Here is a 24248-nt window from a genome sequence, read left to right on the forward strand (position 1 = left end):
GAATAATTAAAATAAAAGATAATTACTGAAAAGACTAACAAATTGATAAAAAGAAACTAAATTGTAATAAAAAATAAAATAAAATAAGGAAATGTGAGAGCGAAAAGGCAAGCGAAAGTAACGTAGCATAAGCAAACGGTTTCGCCGAGCATTTAACGACAGGAAGTGTTGCCCTCGGGAGGGACATGTGTTTCGAGCTTTCGCGCGCTCGCACACTCGTAATGATTATACTTGCGTTCGACAAGTCCCCTCGTTATTTCCATCTTAATTATCAAGAGCCACGGGGCTTGAGCTCTGAGTAAACGTTCGAACGTTCGTATGTATATGATAGTATATGTGTATTATACTACTTTAAGTATATACGAGCCGCAAGCTCTCAGTTCTAATCACGTTGGCTTAACGTTGGGGGCATAAATTTTGAAATACGTAGAAAATTAAACGGCCCGTTCGACGTTTGTTTCTAATCGAAAAATAGAATATAAAGAAACACATAAATATAGATGTATACGTGTGTGTATGTGTGGGTGGGTTGATAAGTATGGACAGCGAACTATACATTTTTATCAGTTTAGTTTATTCCTATTTTCTATTATTTTCTTTTATGTTATTTTAAATTTAATTTACATATTAGTGTAAATATAATTTTATTTTTTATCATATACAATAAATATGATAATTTTAAATACTCATAATTAAGTCCATTGTCATTTTTATTTGTTCATATGTATATTTTTAAAATGATAAATTTTTAATATAAGATTATTGTTCTTTTTCTTTTCTCTTTTTTTTCTTGTAATATTTACCAAGTCTTGAAAACATTTTTGAAATAAGAAAGAAAGAGAGGGATATAGAAAAAGAAAAGATAGAAAAGACTTTTAACAACCGGACTCATTAGGAGCCCTACTGCTAACTTTTTACAGCGGGACATTTGTAAGCAATACAGACTTCAAAAAACGAACGCTCTCCTGTCGCTTGGTAAGCGCGAGACGGACATCTCGATTTGTTCCTTTTTCGCCATTCCCTTTTCTTCCCCTCCCTCTCTCTTTCACTCTCTCTCTTTTCTCTCTCTCTCTCTCTCTCTTTATACCACCTCTGTTTCTTTTTGCTCGGTTTACAGGCCACGCGGTTAAGGGTGTCTGGGAGAATTTAAATTGCGAACGAAGAAAGAAAGAATTGCAAGAGTTTTGCCCAACCTTTTTTCTTCCTTTCCTTTTCTTTTCTTTTTTCTTTTTTAACTCTCATTCATTCATTTCTTGATTTTTCGATTTCATTTTATTTCGTATGAAAAAAAAAGAAAAGAACAAAAATTCTTTATAATCCCGGGTGATCTTAGAGAGATAGTAGAAAAATCGAAAATGACAAATACACACGGGATACTGTAAGTTAGCGCGAGGATGATTAGTTAGAGTCAGTTAAAGCTAGATTGTAAATGGTCCTCCTCCGGTGTGGTGCACTTAAACGCCCATTTCCTTCGAAATCCGAACGAAATCGCTTAGACTGAGAGGAGCAAAGCGTTCCAATTAAGAGGTATGCGTGTCCCGCTTCTGGCATCTCGGCAACGAGACGATATTTTTTCCCTCCCTCCCTCCCTCCTGACCTTCCTCCAAGACTGCCTACTTGCTTGCTTGCCTGACTGCTTGCTTGCTTGCTTGCCATCGTGTACCTCACGACCATCCTTCTTTTCCTCGTTCTCGCTTCTCTCAACTCCGTGTTGTTCCTCTTCGTCCTCTTTGGATGAGCAGCAACTGCAGTTTACTACGATAAAAAAAGAAAGATAGATAGATAGATAGATAGATAGAGAGAGAGAGAGAGAGAGAGAGAGAGAGAGAGAGAGAGAAAGTACGAATTTTTACATTTATTTGTGTAATTGGAATGAAGGGTAATTGATATTTTATTTTTTTATTATATTGTATTATTTTATGAGTATAATACATTTCAATAAATTATAGATATATTAATTTAAAATAAATAAATTGTAATGATACTATAATCTTTATAAAAGTCTATGCACATTATTTAATTCATATATAAATGAAAATAACATAATATATATGTATAATTTATTTTTCTTTTTAATTTTCTACTTGAGTTATTATCGGGTTCAATGTCTAGTAGTCATAATTCACGAAGTCGATAGATCGTTTTTTACTTAATCTTTTTTTTTTTTACTTTTTCTATTTCTTTCAGCATCTTTATCGAGGTACCGATCAGGGAAGTAAAAATCTGGTAGGGCGGGTCGCACGATCTTGCAACGACAATCCCAAAAGATCGTAAAGTGCCCGCGAGCGTGACGAAGAATGGTTCTCGGAAAGGGTGAACTGATGGCCACGTGTTTAGAATTAGAACTGAACGAACACTTATCGTCCGTGCCAAGAAAACCAGCGAAGAATTTTCAACCATCGATCGAACGCATTCAACTCTGTGATTCAATCTTAACGATCGATCTTTTTGATGTTTCTTTTATGAATTATGCACTTTGCTAGTGATCTCACTTATAATCTGATTTCAACTAACACTCGACGTGATCGTTAAAATACGGGATGACATTTATTAGATTAATATATCTAAAAATATTTATTATTAGGTGTTTTAAATAGTCGGTCAGTGGTATGTAGAATAACAAAATTAGTATGCAACATTGAAAGGTTAAAAATATGGTCGATAATTAAAATGAAATATTAACATGTAACCATGAAGTTCCACCTTGTTTTTAATAATAAATTAAATATTTAATATATATATATATATATATATTAAATATATTTTTAGTATCAAATATTATTATGAAACACTAAAGTAACTTTGCACTTATTATAAATACTGAACAACATATTAATCAAATATAAATACTTTAATTAATATTTCAAATAAATATTAATATATTATATAATAAAATATCAGTATATACCCATAATACAATTCAACCTCTATTTTAAATATTCCCATAGATATATACTATTGTTTTGAAAATAAATAGAAATACAATAATTTCAATTGATCAATGTAAAAAAAGAACCCTTTTCTAAATTCGTTCAAAACTTATCCATAGGTAAAAACATTTATAAAATTTACCGATGATTTATCCTTCATATGATCGCAGTACTAAAGCATGTGAAACACTCGTAAGAAGACGCTTACATATGTTTCGGCAAACGAAGAAAGGAAAAGGGACATTAGAAAAGGATAAGAAGATGAGAGGAAGAACTCTTTCTCTCTTTCTCTCTCTGAGTATTCGCATTCCGCGTGCGCGTGCCATGCTGTCAGTTTGGAAAGCGAATGATACGTAATTTATAACGACGCCGAGCTAAATACCCACGTTAGGAGGAGAATTAGAAGGAAAAGGAGGAGGAGGAAGAGGAAAACACCACAAAATAAAAGAGAGAAAGAAAGAGAGAAAGAGATGATAAGTAGAGGAGGAGTAGAGACAGACGGTTGAAAAGTTCGTAACTCCGAGACATTGAGTAAAGAGAATATAAGGGGGTAGGTGGGAGAGGAGAAGGAGGAGGGGAGAAGAGGAAAGTTTGCGGTCGAAGAAGACGAGCAGCGTCTAAATATCGAGCACATGTCGGCTTCCTTCTACTCTCTCTCTTTCTCTCTCTCTTTTAAACGTTACCAAAAATAGAAGCCACTGTGGTCTCCCATACGTCATCTTGCTGGATACCAAAAACCGAACCTAGCACATAGATCCACGACAACTCTTCAATTTCTTCTCTTTTATGATATCTATCATTCTTTCCTTCCTCTTTTTTTATCTTGTTTTTATCTTTTAAGTTATTTTTTTTTTTAGGTTCTTTAGCTTCTTCACTTTAGCCTTTAATCTCTTCGTTTAAAAACGTGTTAAAGTTGTAATGTACTTTTTATGATCTCCGTCCAATTATGTACGATATCGCTCTTGTTCTATTTTTTATTTTTTGATTTATTTTTATCTTAACGTTTAAATATTTAATCCTTGATTGTGTCACGATAATAGTTTAGAAATTTTAATAAGAAAATTTGAGATATATATTTATATTTATGTTTAATATATACGATAATTATGGATATAATTTTTAAAATTATTTTATTATTTATTGTTTATAAGAGTAGCCAGTAAAAAGATTACACGAGATTTATAATCTTATGACAAAAAAAATGTGGCTTCAAAAATATTGTAATATTTAATTCTTGAATGCGACGTAACACTGTATTTTTTTTTTTAATATCGATATCAAAAAATTTCATTATTCGATAGAATTTGTAACTTATATGATAATTATAAAAAAAAATTATTCTCATATTATTATTTATCATAAAAATGATATTATTTCTAATTGAAACGAAATAATAAATTGTTATAATCATTTTAATTTTAATGATAGATTTGAAATTAATTTCAATAGAATAGTCGATCATATATATTATGTAAAATGAAGGTTCTACAAATTAAAACGAGAAATAAGGAAAAAAGAAGAGAACAAGAGAAAAGGGAAGTCAAGGAAATCGTTAAAATGATAAGAAAAAAAATAATAAATATAAAGAGAGAGAGAGAGAGAGAGAGAGAAAGAAGGAACGTGTCTCGAAGCAACCGGATTCATCTCGTCGATCCTGCCAGTTTTATTTCTTCGAGTCGGGAGGCGCGACCCATCACGCGCTCACGACCCACCTAGTCAATTAAGAAGACAGCCGGTCTATTAGGGGATACCCGACTCTTCTCTTCTCTTCTCATTCCTATCTCTCTCTTTCTCTCTCTCTTTTACTCTTTTTCACTCTCACACTGACGCACTCCCACTTATACTTACAGTCGTTACACGAAAGCACAGCATAGCGCGTGCAATGCTTGCACGAAGGCACGTGAAATGAGGAAAGAAGAAAAAGAAGAGGTTAAGAGGAAGAAGGAAGAAGGAAGAATAAAAAGAGGATATGAGACAACAAGACGAAGGAGGAAAAATAGTAAAGCAGAAATAAAGTGAGTAAGTACCACCTAACTACCAATGTTCAACTTTCTACGTCACTTACAATCTCGACAACGGACATAGATTTCGCACGAATGAATCATTTACTTTTTCATTTATTATATATATATATAATAAATATATATCGATCTTTATTTCATAATTACTTAATAATTTATTCTATAGTATTTTAAACAATACGAGAGTACAAACAGTATCTTTGAAAATAATGTCAATAATTATGCGGTCAGTTGTTTTTTTTTTCATTAAAACATTTCGTAGAAATTAATCTATCAATGATTTATACTTTTGAATCAACTGTTCAAACAATAATAATTACGATAATGATAGTTACACGAATAATAATAGGTGTAACGAAGAAGGTGAAAGAAATTACAGTAGTTCGTTAATGAAAATTCTTCTTTTATCTTTTTTTTTTTAATTCTTTCACGATCGATCTAATCATTGACAATTCAAAGTTTATTTACCATTGTGTTATTTAATAAATTTACATATTTTAATATAAATTTAATAATGATCGTTTATTCTCGTGCTATGAAAATCGACCTTCTTAATGTCAGCTGTTCAAACTATTGTAACTTCGACGAGAATTAACAAAATAAATAAAATGAATAAACTGAAAGGAAAAATACGTTAGTCGATTAATAAAGTTTCTTTGATATATCGTTTGATTCGACAAATCAAAAAGTCGAAGTTTTTTTCCATTACGAATTTAAAGATATCTTTTAATATTCATTCATAATTATTTCAATAGTTTTGACTTGTTTTGAAGTTAAAAAAATATCTTCAAAAATTCAATCATTTCTATGCTTCTTTAATCAGCTGTTTTCCCATAAAAATTAATTTTGTCTATCAGCTGTTCAAATGACGTTTAACTTCACTAAATATAATACAAACAAACAAAATTATAAAATTATACTTATCCGATATGCTGATCAAACAAAATTTGTCTGTCTGAAAATTCACGATCGAATTTTGATTTTATAAGAACGAAGTTGTATAAGTATTTTTTTCCTCTTTCTTTATTCTTTTTGATGTCGATTCTTCGTACCAATAAAAATCGATCTTTCAAGTTTGCTTGTTCAAAGGTATCTGCGCATAAACTCTCATATAATCGAATATATTGGTTTGAATAGGTTTTCGATTCCGGTTTTGGGGCCTCACGCCTTCGACGATATACCAAATTTTTAAAAGAGTAACAGAGAAAGGTGAAAATGGTAAGGTTCACTGAAAGAAGAATTCGTTCCGTGATCATTGTCATCTATACGAAAGTATACAAGTTTTCTCAGCGAAATATTTGAAAATCCCACCTTCGTTCAACCATCTATTCCGCATCTACCATCGTTTCTAGTGCCTTCGAACGTTCCTCGCATAATTGCGATTTAAGAGTCCTTCGAACAGCTGCGACCAACCCACAATAGACGAGCCACTCGAGACGGACAATCGAACAATTTGGAGTCTACAGTCAAAGTTACGCGCTTGATTTTTCAAACCGATCTTCTATGGTTTAGATTTCCTTTATTTCTTTCCTATACAAAACATGTGATCTTTGAATAAAGATTCTGGTATTAAAAATCCATATAAATGATCATCCGGAGTAACGATAATACTTGTTTTGCGTTAAGAATAAATCAAACGATTTAAACAGATATTGTAAATTTGTTGGATGTAAACTACCGAACATCACAAAGGTTTTGTAGTGTTCTTTTTTTAAATTATTAATTGTATTCAATTATGTATTAGAAAATTATTAGAATAACGTGCTATATATGCTTAATAAACTAAGCATCAATTTTATTTATTTTTTTTTATTGAACCTGATAAACACTGTAACGGCAATAAATTATTTTTAAAGATGTTATTGTCCCAATATTAGGCCTACGATTGAAAAGTTGAGAGATGTTGGGTGGTAAAGTTTTGTAAAAAAGGAAAAAGATCGTAGATTTGAGTGAAAATTCGTTGAAAACATAAACGTTTAAAAGTTAATGAAAGAAGGCGTGTGGTCCAGTAAATCTAAGTTTTTCCCTTGTTCATTTTTAAAAAGGAATCATTGTATATGATACATGGGGTGAGGGAAATCACTGTATGGGGTTGCAAACTATTGAATAGTAGAAGTGAATTGCCGTGGAGAAGGCAAGTTGTAGAAGATTTGGCTTTTGTATTGTATAAAATCAGGGATGGATTTTAAGTTGTTTAAATCCTTGTCTAGCTGTAGAAGATGCGGTCAAGGTGTCGCTTTTCGTTCTCGAGTGACTACGATTGTCAATTTCCTGAAAAGAGTAAAATTGAGTCGAACAACCTAAGCCCGCATTTCCAGCAGGTGTCGAACCTCCCTTCTTTCTCTCTTTCTATACCTTTCTTTTTCTTTCTTTTTTTTTTTCGTTTGCTTACTTGAATCTTCTTCCAAGTTATTCTGAAAACTACTATCCACAGAAGAAAAAAGTAGTCGTAAACTCATGAAGAGTTTTAAAATGGATATTGTGAATGCTTTGACTAATGGTCGAAGTAAATTTATGTGAATTACGTAATTTTCTAACTTTAGTCCAAATATAAAAGAAACTGATGTATTTGAGAAACCACATACATTATAATGGTCGACATTATTTTACTATCTTTCGAAATGATAGAAAATTAATTTGATTACTGTATTCAATTTTTATGTAAATATTTGGTATTTCAAATCAATCGGTCTTTTTTTCTGAATATTTAACAATTACATTAGATTTTGATTTATTTGAACAAATTGTTTTTTTCACAAAATTGCATAAGTTGTTATTTAGAATCTCAAGTGTATACGAAGTACTATTGAAAGTAAAATGAAGTTTTGCATAATGTGTTAACATATGATTAACATATTTTTATAAATATTTCGTGGGTTTTCTATTCATTTTGTTAAATAATATTTAACCCAATTGATTTAAATGATTTTTGACAAAAATATAAAGGACTGTCAATTGATTTTTTATTATTCATAAATTTTTAGTATTTTCTTACAAATAATTTTGAGTAATAGTATAAATGATGAATCTAAATAAATTAATATTTGTAATTGCTAATGTTGGTGTAATAAATTGATTAGATAATAAATAAAATATAATCAAATGGAAAATAACATCGATCAAACATCGAACGGTATGCATTAGAAAGTGGATTTCACGATAGTATCGAAATGAATGATAATTCAAAATCATAAGACAGTAAAAAAATAAGGAAAAAGATTAGACGAGTTAGAGAATTTCTATAGAGAAATCTTAACGCAACCATAAAAAAACGGAAAGTCAAATCGATCGCATTACGGCATTATATTATTTGTGATCCAAACGAGCCGTTTGATAAATTAAAAAATTAAATTGATGTATGTTAAAGAGCAAAATAATCTCTCTTTTAAAATGTTAAATACCAATAAAACTCCAAAGATTAAAACTTTCTCGATCGGCATCGTTTTTGAACCGGATTCTTTTTTAAAATGCGTAGAAAACTAATTTATACCCATAAAAATAAGCTTAATGAGTCAAATTATCGTGCTCACTCTGATATATGCTCACATATACACACCCAGACACATGCTCACACATACATATATACTCAGAGACAAATATGTAGATATATCAGGTGGCTTCAATATATTCTCATTTTTTCTTACTATGGTTTGTACACGTATAATCATTTACATTAGAATAAATATAATATAAATTTAAATTTAATTTCAAATACAAATTTTAATCTCGAGTATAAAATATTAATACAATAATATGATGTAAAAATAAAATAAATATTATAATAAAATTGTAAATCATTATCTTACTATATACATACACATATGCATACATAAATTTATATAATATATATATATTATGAAGGCACACGCCGTCTATCGTTGCCGCGCTTGTGCCCAGTGTCATCCACGACTGAAAGTGATATACAGTTTGGTAATGGTACTGGACGATCCGACACCTGGCTATCCTTCTCCACCTCCTCCTCCTCCTTCTCCTCCCTTCCTCCTCCTTCACCTTCTTCATATCCTCTTTTGTGAACGAATGCCTAAAGACCCTCTCTTCGAATGCCTCCTTCTTTTTTCTTTTTCTTATTTTTATTTTTATTTTCTTTTTACACATTTTTTTCTTTTTTTCTTTCTTTCTTTCTTTCTTTCTTTCTCGCACTTGGTGGTAGGAAGAGACACGAATCTCCATAAACTCATGGAGCATTTGGTAAAATGTTTCTAAAGTGTATTCAAAATACGTCGTGGACCATACACGAAGATTTCTTATGCTTTTCAATGATATTAAATGTTCTTGGATAGGACCGATGATGACGATATGAGAATAGTCCTGATTGCCTTTTGGAATCGAGATTGTGTTTTTTCGATAGGAAGGAAGGGCAGTTCAAAATATTTGTTTTATTTATTGGCTCTTTCTTGTTTTAATAATTGAACGAAATTTGATGATTAAGTATTAATAAAAATAAATATGTGTATCCGTAGGATTTAATTCAATCTAATAACATTGAATTATGAGAAAAATAAATGTAGGAATATTTATTAGTTTAGATTTAATTACATTGTAATAGTATTTCTTCTTACTAAGTACTATAAAAATATTAATGAATTATATTTTTAAAAATTGAAAACGAAAAATTAATATTTTATATATCTGTACATAAATAAAATACTTTATTGTATTTTTTATTGATAAAATATTTATTAATAAATATAACACAAATATTATATTTATTTGAAATATTTTCACATTACTCATTGACAGATTCAATAATCTAAATAATATTATATAAATGACTTGTATTGCATTATATTATATACTATATAAATAATTTAATAAATGATATTTAGAGAAAGTATAATAAAATAAACGACAATCGATCGTTTAAGTTAAAAATTGACAAAGAAAATAATTCTATGAAAGCTAAAGATCGATTGCCATAAGTTTAAAGAATCCTATGGACAAAGTGTCACTACGCTCCAAATATAATAGTCAGACGAAAAAAAATCTGACTTAGGCGCGCGTGGTTCATGCGATTGAGCGCGTGGGTAGAAAAATGCACGTGACTTTCCCTCTCTCTCCCTCATGTGGCGGTCCATTGAAAAAGACCAAGGAAGTACAAAAGAAAAGAAGTCAGGTACAGCTGCTTTGAAAAATTCCACTTCAAATGATCGATCTCTCTTCTATCTTCCACTTATTTTTTTATTTCATGTCTATTCATTCGTGATTATTCGAAAATTGTGAGAAGTCTGTCAAATTTCCTTCCCCCTGAAATCCTTTAAAAGAAGAGAAAAATAGAAGTTCACACGATTTCAATCCTTAAATTATTTACGATCAAAGTGAAGTGGTAGATTTCTATTCGTCGAATATCTAAAGTACTATTGTAACGATAAAAATATTATATATATATATATATATATATTGATCATATCAATTAGATTATTAATGTTTTATATTGGAATTTGTATTTATAAATTGAAAATCGAAGGAAAATAATTATTCGAATAGGGAAATATTATTCAAATGCTTCCGCATATTTGACTAAAAGTATCTTTTCACCTAGCCTGTACGTTGTTGCGTCTGACCACAACAAGAAAAGGTGTGACTATGTTTGAATACACTGTTGATTGGGCCATAAATGTGTCTCTCCGAGTACAAACACTCTCTTCTTTTTCCCCCCTCTCTCTCTCTCCCTTCTCCAGACCTCCTCCTCTTTTTCCTCCTCTTCCTCTCGTTCATCCCTCTCGTTTGAATCATTTTCTTTTCTTTTCAAAAGTCAAGGGCCACACGCAGGACCTCCTGATCGAGGACGTTCGAGAATCTCGCAAATACCTCGATGAAGCTTTCGTATTTAAACTTTAAATGACCTTCGTATATTTATCTTTTTTAAGTATTATTAATTGGAACACGTTATGCTGAAATTTACAAACCATCAAAATGTATTTAAGATATTATATAAATATTTGTAATCTTTATTTTACAGTAAAATTACAAACTCATAGAAGCAACTCACGTTTTACAATATATAAAAAAATGTTATATAATAATTGTTATATTACTTTTCTATTAAATAAATAATCAAGAAATATTACTCATTAACAAAAAAAATACAATAAGCACAAAGAAATTAAGCTGATTTCTCTTTTAAAAACAAAAAAAAACAAATTTTTAATTTATTTATTAATTTATATATTATAATAAAATATTTGTTAATAACTCGTCACGATTAATTATTATTGTACTATTTTTCTAATAATCTTATTAACAAGCAACTTGGTCACGCTTGTAGGATTTCTAAAATTCATAAAACAAATCATAAACCTAACTAACTTTAAAAATTGTTATTTTTATTTCTTAAATAAAAGGAAACGTGATTGGAGTCTCTTGATGTTGAATGAAAATCTTGATCCACGGTATTATTGACTTGACAAGCACTACGCCTCCGCAAAACAACTTCAGAAATTTTATATGAATGGATTCTCTCTTTTCTTTCTTTCACGTAACACGCGTTTATTTTTTTCTTCTCCCTCTGATAGTAAACTCTCGTAGATTTGATTCTTGAGACTGCAAGTTTATGTACCAAAGTAATTTAAAGTTTACGTCGTTCCAACATAATTAAAATCCGAGTAAAGTTTACTTGGTCAAAGACTCAAAGCATGGCGAACTTACCTGAACGTCTCGATTTATAATACATTTATTATTGTATACGTAAATATGTGTTGTATATGTATGATAGAGTGTGATACCGGTCAGGATTGTGAACAGGCACCAGCAATTTGGAGTCATTGTGTGATCCTCCGCATCACGTGGGACAACCACCCAACGTGGTGTGTTAAACGGCTCAGTCACTCTTTTAATTTCGAATCTTCGTCGATGAACTTTGAATCATCGAAATTATCTCGTGTTGCACATTCTATTTAAAAAAAAAATATTTCTATAATATTTTATTAGATAATTTTATTTTTATCCATATTTCACATGAACATTGATTTAATATTTGTCAAACATATGACGATTACAAATTCAATGTAATTATTTATTTTTTTTTAACTTTAAATCCTCGTCGATAAATTTTAAATCATCGAAATTATCATATTGCATGATTTAAAAAATAATTCAATAATAATTTATTAAATAATTTCTCAAGATCGAATTTCTTTTCAATATTATATTATATAAACATTTAATTATAATTAAGCATATATATATATATATGATTAAAATTCAATGCAGTAGCTTTTTTAATTTGGAATATTCGTAAATGAACTTTGAACAATCGAAATCACTCTCTCTGTTGGTTTCTATTTTAAAAAAACAAAAATTATATATAATTCAGAAATATCTTTTAAGATAATTTAAAATTATTTCTCGATTATTTGACGAATATTATATTTTAATTACACTTATAATTAACCATTTGTAATTATATATAATATAATTACAATGAACATTATTAAACATAAAATATCACAATTTCTAATCAGTTTATTCAAATAAATAATAAAAAATATAAATAACATATTATGAATCCAATAAATTTTTATAAGAACTATGATCATTTTTCGATCAGACCGATTCGTTGGGCCCAATTAAAGAGGTTCGTTCTCGCTAAGGTCATTATCTCATTAGGCATTGATAGGGACACGCGAGGGCCAATCAAAGGGCATTCTTCTTGACGCTTATTCGTGCTGACGTCAGCTCCATCCAAAAAAATGAATATAAAAAAAAAATAATATAGAAAGAGAAAGATAAGAAGACGAAGAAGAAGAGAAAGAAAAAGAAAAGGAAGAAGAGGGTAAGGAAAATCGAAGCCCAACACTTATGAGTATCGCGACGAAGCAGGAAGATAAAACCTTTGAGATAGAAAAAAAATAGAAAAAAAAAATAAAAGAGAAAAAGAAAGAGAAGGAATGGTGTCCAAGTTAAGAAAAGGGAAGAAAGAGAAGCCCAAGGGCCGTTCGGAGACTAGTTAGCACCTTCTCTTAGGTCCTCGAGTTCTCGAATCAAGCCTTGCATTCTAACCGAGCCTTGAGCTTGGTCCGACGAGCACAATACAGCATTGTACTTAAATCAGATTCAATTTGGGCCCCATTGAAAATTACGCTTAATAAATTATTTGGGCAATTCATAAATTCACCGCTTGTATCTCTCTCTCTCTCTCTCTCTCTCTCTCTCTCTCTCCTTTTCTCTTTCTCTTTCTCTCTCTTTCTATCTTTTTTATTTGTTCAATTTTTCTCTCTCATTCTTATGAGTGAACGAATGAACGAACGAACACATATACCTCACTGCTAGAGTCGCATCACTCGACTGCCTCAATTCCGCAGCTTGGATTCTTCTTACCTTTCGAAAAGAGCGCAAAAGAAAAACTACCACCAAAACTCTTTACTAATGGACTCAGGAAGATACCGGTGATCATCAAAACATCTCAGGAACGTAATTTTATTCTATCATCTTTTTATCATTGTATGGTCAGTCCTTATTTTTTTGTATTTTACCTATATAAATCATATTATTATTATTTAAATATTATAATATATTATTATAAGATATACATATTTATATTAATTATTAAATAATTATTATATAATAAAATATTAATATATATTATATAAATAAAATTATAAAATATAAAATATTATATATATAATATTATTAATAATTAAAAATAATAATAATAATAATTAATTAATTAATATTATATATTATTAATTATTATATAATAATTAAATAATAATTAATTAATTAATATTATATATTATTAATTATTATATAATAATTAAATAATAATTAATTATAAAATAAATTATTATTAAATTATTATTAGTATTACTTATAATAATATATTAATATTATTATATATAATAATATAAATATTAAAATATTTAAATAATAATAATAATAATATAATTAAGGTACATGATTCTAAATAATATAATTAATATTTTTAAAAAAATCTAAATGATTTAATATTTTAACAACATAAAAATTCGTCAATAAATTATTTAATCGTTTTATTAAGATTATCAATTTTCGGTCGATATTCTTGAAATATTGATTAAATTGTTTGTTAAAATATTCACATTAGGATGATATAAATTAAAATTCAAGAAAAAGAAAAGAATGAAAATTTTGAAAAAATTTTTTTTTCAATTGCGGCCCTGAAGAAAGAATTCAAATATCATCCTGGTCGTGGACCCTATTCCAGGTAAATACACACTCCAGTCGAGATTTTGTAGCTTTGAATGTGTATGGTGTAGGTTATACTACAAATTAGTAGGCAGTTATAAATGACACTGAATCTGCCTTATTATACCGTCCTTATTGCTTTCGCTTTTGTACAGTAATCATTTTTCAAATAAGATAGACAGAGATGAAACGTCTAATATTTACATTCTTTTCTTAGAAAAACGTTTAATTAAATTAAAATTAAGCTTAACAAATAAATGCAAACAAAAAATTGTAAATCTCTTGATCATTAATTTCAATGTTAACAAAATATTTTCATTTTATTTTTATTAAGATAACAAAGATAAAATTTACGAAGAAGAGGAAGAAAAAGAAAAAAAAATAAGATGAAATAATAATTCATGGAAAAAAGGACCTGTCGATGAAAAGGAACATGAATAAAGGAAAGAAAAGAAGTAAAAGGGAAAAAGGGGAGGAAAGATAAAGAAAGGAAAAAAAGAAGTTTTTTTAACAAGCCGCAAACAAGAGAGTCTAACACGTCGAAAACAATTGCGAAGGAAACCGATACTAAACCCATAATTAGCATTGAATTTTAAAAAAATATCTCTGGCCATTCGTTTTCTTTAGGAACCATTTGCCGAACAATAAAGACACCCTGGATCGGTAGTTAAATCTTTCCTCTTGTAGATCGTCATCTAAAAATGTTGAACATGTTTTGGGAGGATCCTTTTCTAACTTTCATGGGGTTGGTAGTTGAATTTCTCCTCAGAAGTCACCGCGACAAAATTACTCCTCCCCTACTGTGAAAAAGACCTTTTCAAATTTTCTTTTAGATATATGTATAGTATCTTAGGTTTTAGTGGTTGGTTTTAGTAGTGGGTTTTAGTAGTAGGTTTAGTAGTAGGTTTAGTAGTAGGTTTTAGTAGTGGATTTTAGTATAGATACCGGTTAGCTCAAACTAAACTTTAACTGCAATTTTTGCTCAGGTATAAAGTCCTGCTAGGTTTATACCTATTCCATAAGGAACGTTAATCGTTCTCTCTCCCTCTCTCTCTCTCTCTCTCTCTCTCTCTCTTTATTTTTTTGGTTCTTTCCTTCTTTTTTTTTCTCCCCTTTTTCTTGACTCCCATTGTCAGCTGTTCGAATCTTCTCAAACCGTTCTTCTCACCGTCTTTGTTTATTCTACGATGCTTTCTCGAATGATGCAGCATAATCTTAAATCATATTATCACACTTTGTTACTCTTTCAATTTATAAGATTGATCAAATTTTTATCAATTATTATTTTAACATAAAAATGTGTTTTATTAAATTAATTTTATTACCAAATATTTTCTTCTCAATTAATTGTTTAATCAAAATAATCCTTTGATATTTATTAATAAATTTTTATCATTAAATAATAAAGTTATTTCTAATTTTTTTTTTTTACGCATTTATTTTCAGGATAAGTTTTGCATTTCTATTTCGAATAAACGTGAAAATTATTTCTACTCGTATACAATGGTGCTTCCCCAGATTAAGTAAAATTGTAGAGCGTTGGTCGTACATTCGTGTGCAAATTATACTCGTAAATGATTATAAAGACTATTACCGGCTTTGTTTCTTGCTCTTTTGAGATTTCAGAGTGCTTTTAGACACGCGATTTCGTGACCATAGGGTTAATGAAAATCGACAAGGAACCCCAGAGTAGAATGAAGTCATCCTTTTTCTCTACAATCTAACTCGCAGCTGCGATTTTCTAATTTCTAATTCAATAACATGTTTCAAAGGCAATTTCAATATAATACAACATGTGAAATTTAACTATTTTTAATAGTTTCACAATCATACTTAACGCCAAATCTTCTACTATGTGTTAGAAATGAAAACTTATGTCAGATTATGAAAATGATTGCTAAAAATGTATCCGATAATATTGTAACCATAAAATAAAATCAATCTTTACAATTTTCAATTAAAAAAATGTAATAAACTGATATATTTAATTGAACGTTTAGAACGTTATAAGTACCTTAATAAAACTATCATTTATCAAGGAAGAACTATAACAGGAATAGAATAATACTAACGTGACTAAAGTAAAAAGGAAAGAGGGTGAAGGAGGAACTGTCAAGGATGTCCTTTCAATCTAATTACCAACTCTTTATAGGGAACGTATTGAGGGTGGGGAATGGTGTGCGTTGAGAATGAGTAGGGCTGAAAGGTTTGTAGATAATTTCTAAGCGTTACACTTTTAATCAGGGCTTCACGCAAGATCAACCATGCGAATCGAGTAGAGTGACGAATAGAATACAATGGTTGGATTGTGACCCTGTGTTAAAGTAAGAAATAAAGAAAGAAAGAGAGGAAGTTTAGTATTATTGTAGTTTCTGATTTAAGGATGTATCAGATCGTTGACAGAATGTATCCCATCTGCGATTAAATCAACAACCGATTTGGTAGACGTTTGGTAAAGATCTTACAAACGAGTCTTTACATTTATAGATAAATAGAGTGAGACAGATAGATAGATAGATAGATAAATATATCTTTCTCGTCTTTTGACACTAACTTATCCGTTATGTTTAATTTGAAGAAATTGCTTTGCCACATCAAATCTTTAATTTGATAGCAACCATTACTATTAATAATCATTTACAAATACTGATAACTATTAAAAAAACATACTTGAGAGATGTATTTTATATATGTTCTTTCATAATTTTAAGACTTTTTTTCTTCTTACTTATAAAAAGCATTCTTGAACTTATGATCGTGTGATATTTTTATTCGAATACTATTTTAATATTATTAGACTAACAAAAATTGCTGATAAATATGACTTTTAATATAATCATATTAAAATAATCAATACATATAATATATTTATCTACATGTAAATTAATAAAAATACTTGTATAATAAAATACGAAATAAATGCGGTAACAATCGATAAGTTAACTCTTCATAATAGTAAATGCAAAATATCGGATGAATTATCGATCAACATTGAACTTTACTCAATCGATATCGTTACGAGTTTATGATAATTAATTAATCATCGCCAACCGAATAACAAAGTTTTGACGCATGCATAATTACATATACGTAACATAAGAATACGTACGAACGTAATAAATATAATACAAAGTAACAAATCAATTATGCATACGATATTCATATTTAAATAGGAATTATTTATCTTATTTATTTATATCAAGTAAAATCGCGTTTATATTTTAAATGAACAAAAGACCAAAACAGAAAAAGAAAGAATGTTTGAATAAAAATAAAAATAATATATTTATATTCTACCATTTTATCAAATCTTTTTTTTTTTTTAATTAAGAAACAGTATCGAACTTTGACCTGAAATCGTTAGCGCATTTATACATAATCGTTGACGTACGCACGAACGAGAAAGAGATATGACTGCGTGCAATGACGTATCCACCAACACTTATGATTCAATACAATGAACGTATTCACGGATTGTCCTATCGACATACACTATAATATAAACGAGGGGGTGAAGAAGAGGGAGGGAACAAGAGGAGGTCAACGTTAAGTGTTGTACGTTCCAGTTAAATTACTGGACAAAGTGGATAACAATCGATCTTATTGATGAATCTATCCGTTTAAAATGAATTATCTAATCATCCTAATCGTTCTAATCATTTTTCATTAAAGTGCAGATTATTTCTGTTCTTTTTTTTTTTAATATTATATTATTCCAACCCATCATTGTTTTGTCCAACTGGTAAAATTTTGCTTGGATTATAATTGTTCTCGTTGATTATTGTTTAAAATAAAAGTTATTGATTGTAATTAATGTTCAAATAAAATAATAGAACAAATGTGAATGCACAAGTAATCATTCGTTTAATAAATATAATCGAAGTTTGAAAATAATTCGAAATAATATATATATAATGAAATTAATTTAAAGAATTCGTTTATAAACGATGTTCATTTATGAACGATGCTAAATAAAAAATATTTATGTAATAATTAGCATCATTAAAATTGATACTTAAAATTGAAGAACACCTGCTTTACGCACGATAAAATCATTCGAATAATACGAGGTAACGATTAGGTAGTATATAAAATTGAAAGAGAAAGAAGAAGAAGAAGGGGGGGAAAAAATTCTTGAATTATTCATTCATCGTTAATTTGTGATTTAAACGTTAATAATTATTCGTTTTACGTTGTATAAATATCATTTATAGTTGACAAAATTACTATTCTTACGAGTGATCGATTACGTAAAAATGATAATAAACGAATAACAAATTGCGGGACAAAAAGGATAATAACAAAAAAGATAAAGATAACAAAAAAGATAATAAAGAAAAGAAAAGGAGAATAAGAAAGGTAACAAATTGGAGAAATGTATTTTGTTCGGATGATAATAGAAGTGAAAAGAGGAGGCGAAAAATCGGCGAAAAAAGGATCAAAGATCAGAAAATTGTTCTCTTTCTTCCTACCGTTTATTATATTTGGTCTTTTTCTTAAAAAGGTTATAGATGATATATCCTTCTATGGTATGTCTGGCAAACGAAATGGTCAAATTTCGTGAGGAGACCGAAACTAACTTCGTCGCCAGGGCGTGGCAAGGAAAAACGACTTCTACTTTCGTTTTAAAACCCCGACGCGAAAACCACATTCAACCTATTAATACGATCTTTTTTTTTTCCTTTCTTTCCTTTTTCTTTTTTTTATATTATTATTATTATTATTCCTTTTCAACGATTATCCACCGAACGAAATATCGTCCATTTCACATTCATATTTCTTTTTTTTTTTTTTTTTTTTTGGTCGAGAACGTGTGATGCTAAACTTTTTTCCTGCCTTTTAAACTCCATTTCCGTTATTGTCGAACTAATTTGCATCATGAAAGCGTGCCTTTATATTTTGCCGACGCCGACGCCACCACCAAGCTTATAAAATAAAGTAAAATAGTGGAGAAATAGAAATGCGATTAGTCATCTTGTCATTGTTTTCCCTCTTTATAATGACGTCGGAGAAATCGACTTATAACGAAGGCGCCACTATTCTAATTAGACCAACCGCGAATGCTTTTTCTTTTTCTCTTTTTTTACTCGATAACGATTGACAATGCGATTTGTGTGTTACGTTTCTAGAATAAATATTAACTTCCTCGATTCGAGAAATATACTGTATCGTTTTTAACGTATTAGATAATTGTGATTGACAATTACACACATTTTCTTTTATTCATATATTTTTTTCTATTCATTTAAAACAATAAAATTATTAAAATTATTTATAGATTTAGTTGGATATAAAAAAGGGAAAAAAGTATGAGATTTTGATAAACCAATTTCGAATAGTGAAAAATATTATGAAATATTTAATTTGTTTTTTTTTTTTTTTTAATATAAATATAAACTTTAATAAGTTTCATTGTTAGTATTAAAAAATTGATACGTAAATAATTAAATACGGATAATAAATTTGTCCAACATTTTTTTTTTTTTTTTTTAGTAAGAAAATATATCATATTAAATTTAGTAAAAATCAAATAAGTATAAAATTAAAAATAGATCATACACTTTGCAACTGTACAAACACACGTTCTTAATTTAACGATATGAAAAAATAAATTTAAATGATATCACGAATTGCTTAATTAGTAATCAAGAATTCGTTCGAGCAGAAATGTAGGACAATCTTTTTCTCAAATAAAAAATGTGTCTCTTCAAATCCCTTGCTTCTTCGCATTGAAGGTCGATAAACGACGTAGAATCGACGAAATATATCAATGAACGGCATAAATTGTTACAGAAAAAAGAGAACATGTTCCAAAAATTGATAATTAATATCATATTATACATATTTATAAGAAAGAATAAGTAAATATCGAGAAAAAGAGAGAGAGAGAGAGAGAGAGAGAGAGAGAGAGAGATGGAGAAAGATAATAATAAGAATTTAATATTAATGAAGAATAAAAATCAATTATGAATGTAGCTAAATTTGAAAAACATTATCTCAATAATTACAAAAATAAAAAATAAAAAAGCAAATGAAATAAAATTCCAAAACTGTATACAATATCGAAAAAGAAGTATTACATATAAATGAATAAAACAATATATAAATAAATTATATATATATATATATGTAAAATTAAATAGAATATTTTTAATATATTGTATAAAAAAAAGAAACCATATAAATAAATTTTTTTATCCTATACGAATTTTTTCAACGTAATTTATAATGATACGATAAAAAAATATTTGATTTTAAAAATATATATTTAAAAAGAGATTAAAATTTACGCACTTTTGAAGTATGTAATAATCAAGCGTAAATACATTTGTTCTTCTGTAGTGTATTAAATACCGGACGTCTGAAAAATAAATTTATAACTTCTTACCACCCAGTTGAATCCAATGATATCCCATTTAATTTATGCCAAAGTTTATCGTAGTAGCGTCGAATAAAATTATAGCCACTTAAAACGTATCGGTAGGATATCTTACGAGAGACGAATGAGATGAAAATGTAACCGCCTTTTTGATGAGAAGGAAAGCAAAAGAGAAAGAGAGAGAGAGAAACTCTTCGACGATAACTCGGCCGATAGCGTGTCGTAATTAGTCACTGCCAATTAACAGCTGCTCAAACGGAAAACAACTGATCCTCTTCTATCTTTCTCTCTTTCTTAGTTTTTTTTTTTATTTTTTTTTTTTTTAATTAATTTTAATTTTTTTTTCTTTTTATTATTTTATCGTTCCTTGTCTCTCTTCTTACAAAGCTCATATTATTATTTGCAATTTACTTCGATTATTATAATTTCTTTTTCTTTTTATGATATTTAAACGTTTTTATTGGACAGAAATTATTTTTTATATATTTCATCGAGATAAAATTCTAAACGTTATGTCGATATATTAAAATTAAATAAAATCATTATATCGCTTTATTTTTGATAACGTAAAAAAATGATTTGATAATTTAAATGAGGAAACAATTCAAAATACGATTACATTATTAAATTCAAAGTAATAAAAACTTTGCCATTTTATTGTGGTAATAAAAATCACGTTTGAATGTATTTATTTAAGAAAAACAATTTGTATATTCGATCGAGGAAAAAAAATGTAAAACGTTTTCAATAGATTAAATGAATTTAAAGAAGGTACTTAAAACTACGTTTTTAAAAGTCTTATTTTATTCGATAATTAACACGTTTCATACCAAGCCCTTTTTATCTGACTTGTCATTCAAAGGTCATTTAATTTTCCTTTAATAAAATCAACCATTACATATAATTATTAATTATTATAAATATAACAATTAGACAAACTTATGTACTTTGTTCTATACTGCATTTTGTGTAATGCATCAATATTTTAATAGAAATATTCTTTTACAGAATTCAACTTGTTATAAACATATATTTTCAGCGTATTAAATAAATATGTCTAATGGTAAGTGTACCATCGGTGGTACACGTGGCAGGGAACGTGTTAAAGTTGTGAAATTGTGCTGGTAGGATTTGTTCTACGAAAGAATTTATCACGTGAAACGTTTCATTTATCAATACGTGGAAAACATCGATGTAAGAAAAGAAGAAAGGACGAAGGGAATCAGGACAAAAATAAAAAGAAAGCCAAAAAAAAATGAAAGAAAAGGTTGAAAGGAGGAAGTCGAATGAGCGTGAAAAGTCAAGAAAAAAAGAGAAAAAAGAAAGATACATATATGTGTATATGAAATACCATGAAATATAATAAATGTATACGCGTAATACTTTTTTCTTTTCAGTATATTTTGCGCCGCGTGGCTGACTGAGAGAGCAAATATAATTAGGTCGCAAGATAAGGACGCGCTAGCGTCCATTTGTAACAAAACAAGTTTTTGCAAATCATTAAAAGTATGATTTTAATTGCACGCGTCGACGAGCTCGTCGAGGAATTAATTATGTTGATTACCAGCCACGATCTGCTTCAACACGACCCCATCATGTCTTTTTATATAGATGTGTACATAAATTTATATATACATACATATATATTATATACATATGAAACGTTCCTTTCCTTCTTTCTCACAAATAAATATACACATATACTTGTATTATATATTTACGTGATTATTCGTTTACATATATAATATACATGCGTGTGGTGAGTGATGAGGAAGGTTCATCTGAATTCTTTCGATACCGTTTTCTTTGTGGCTAATTAAAACATCGTTTGTTTACGTAAAATTATGTTGATTCTATTCGAGTCTCTGAGAAAATAACATAACGTTCTCAACGTTCGATCATTAATTTAATTTTATTAATTTCATTAGAAAGAGATACAGTGAAGTATAATGAGAATTACAAATATTTAATCTTCTCTTTCGTTATTTCCTTTTTTGTTGCATTTCTGATGAAATACAAAACTATTTTTTAGATGCAAGTAAATTTTGTGTGTGTGTGTGTGTGTGTGTGTGTGTGTGTGTGTGTGTGTGTGTGTGTGTGTGTGTGTGTGTGTGTGTGTGTGTGTGTGTGTGTGTGTGTGTGTGTGTGTGTGATATGTTAATATTATAATATTAAATTATTATATACTATATGTATATATATATATATATATATATATATATATATATATATATATATATATATATATATATACTCATATTTATATAAATTATTAAATTATATTATTAATACCTATTTTTTTCGCTCAAGAATATAATTAATTTGCTTAAGAATATTATTTATATTTAATATATTTGTATTATCTTATATCGAACTAATAAAAAACGTTAAGTATGAGTTAATCGATAAAAATAAAATAAAACTTTACAAATATGAATATAAAACGAAATTTGAGACTTCTGTGAGACTACATTAATAAAATTTTTAATTAAACGGAACGAGATTAAGATGTTTTATCATATTATGTATAAAAAAATATGTTTTCTCAGAACGATTAATTATAATGAAACGATATTTAATATTAATCCTCATTAAAGTTTATCATTAATACTATTAAAAATAAACGAACGTTTGAATTATTATATATATATATATATATATATATATATATATATATATATATATATATATGAAAATGAAAAAGGAAATTTTCCCTGTTTCGCTAATTGTCTTTTAACACATTGATTCGCCATTCGTTAAATTTGTTTATCTGACCGACTGAAAATATAATGCTCGTTAAATAAATTCACCCTTGATAACGATTCACGTAAGCCAACGCTTACTCCTGTTTTTTTTTGTTCCGTACAACACACGTAACGTTTATTCGTAATCTGAAAAATGGAAAGAAAAAGGAAAAAAATACACACACATACACAGACGAATATGTTTCCCATTGCAGAGAAAATTTTTCACGCATCTGATATCCAATTATTTTACCGAAAGAGTTATATAATTTTTCCATTCTTATATGTTAAATGATTTCATAATTGAATACTTTTTATATATTGTGATATAATTAAATAACGATGTAATCAACAAAAATTGTTCTCATATGATTAAAAGCTTTTGTTAAAAATAATTTTCAATCTATTTTACGTTTTGATCGGTAAATTCGAATTGTTATGACAAAATTGAGTTAAAGAAAATATTTGGAAATAGGACAAATATTATTTTTTTTTTTGTATAGTTTTGAAAAATCTTATTTGACATTTAATTTAATTAATCGTTAATTGATAGGAATAACGCGTCTCTTGTGAATGGCAAATCGGCAAAAACGAGTCCTCTTATCTGGCATCATTTTATTGCACCCTTTCACGCGAACTTCTACGTGGTCAGCCAATTACGGTGTTTTTCACCACTTTGCTTCCTCTTTCATTACATATCATAGGAGAAAATTCAGTCTTTTCTAATTACATTTACAACACGCACCGTAAATGTGTGAATAAATTATTCTCGATTCGTGTACTGGCAACGATAACCAAGAATTATGATAAAATGAAATAAAGAGAGAAAGAGAGAAAGAGAAGACATTATTAGGTTTCGTTAATTAAGGGAAATTATTTATATTCGATCTTGGTGTGTCGACGATATTAACAATTTTATGAAAACGATTTAAAGTTTGACCTGTATAACGTAACATAAATTATCGATTAAATGAATTTTCTTAACAAGATT

General features: G+C 28.5%; 1 long non-coding RNA gene across 3 annotated transcripts in view; it reads right to left on the bottom strand.

The window, feature by feature from the left end:
- Positions 1-1562: 1562 nt before the first annotated feature.
- Positions 1563-24248, bottom strand: part of LOC149030919 (uncharacterized) — a 31202-nt gene continuing 8516 nt past the window's right edge. The window contains exons 3-4 of one of the 3 annotated variants that reach the window (XR_016178184.1): positions 15146-15348; positions 13902-14934 (exon numbers count right to left, since the gene is read on the bottom strand). This is a non-coding gene — a long non-coding RNA (uncharacterized LOC149030919). Of the gene's footprint in view, positions 1756-13901; positions 15349-24248 lie in introns of those variants that run through there. The other 2 variants (XR_016178182.1, XR_016178183.1) reach the window with 2 other exon arrangements.

This window comes from Polistes dominula, unplaced genomic scaffold, assembly GCF_049000335.1.
Source record: "Polistes dominula isolate Pdom_NZ unplaced genomic scaffold, Pdom_raw_medaka contig_20, whole genome shotgun sequence".
Classification (NCBI taxonomy): Eukaryota; Metazoa; Arthropoda; class Insecta; order Hymenoptera; family Vespidae; genus Polistes; species Polistes dominula.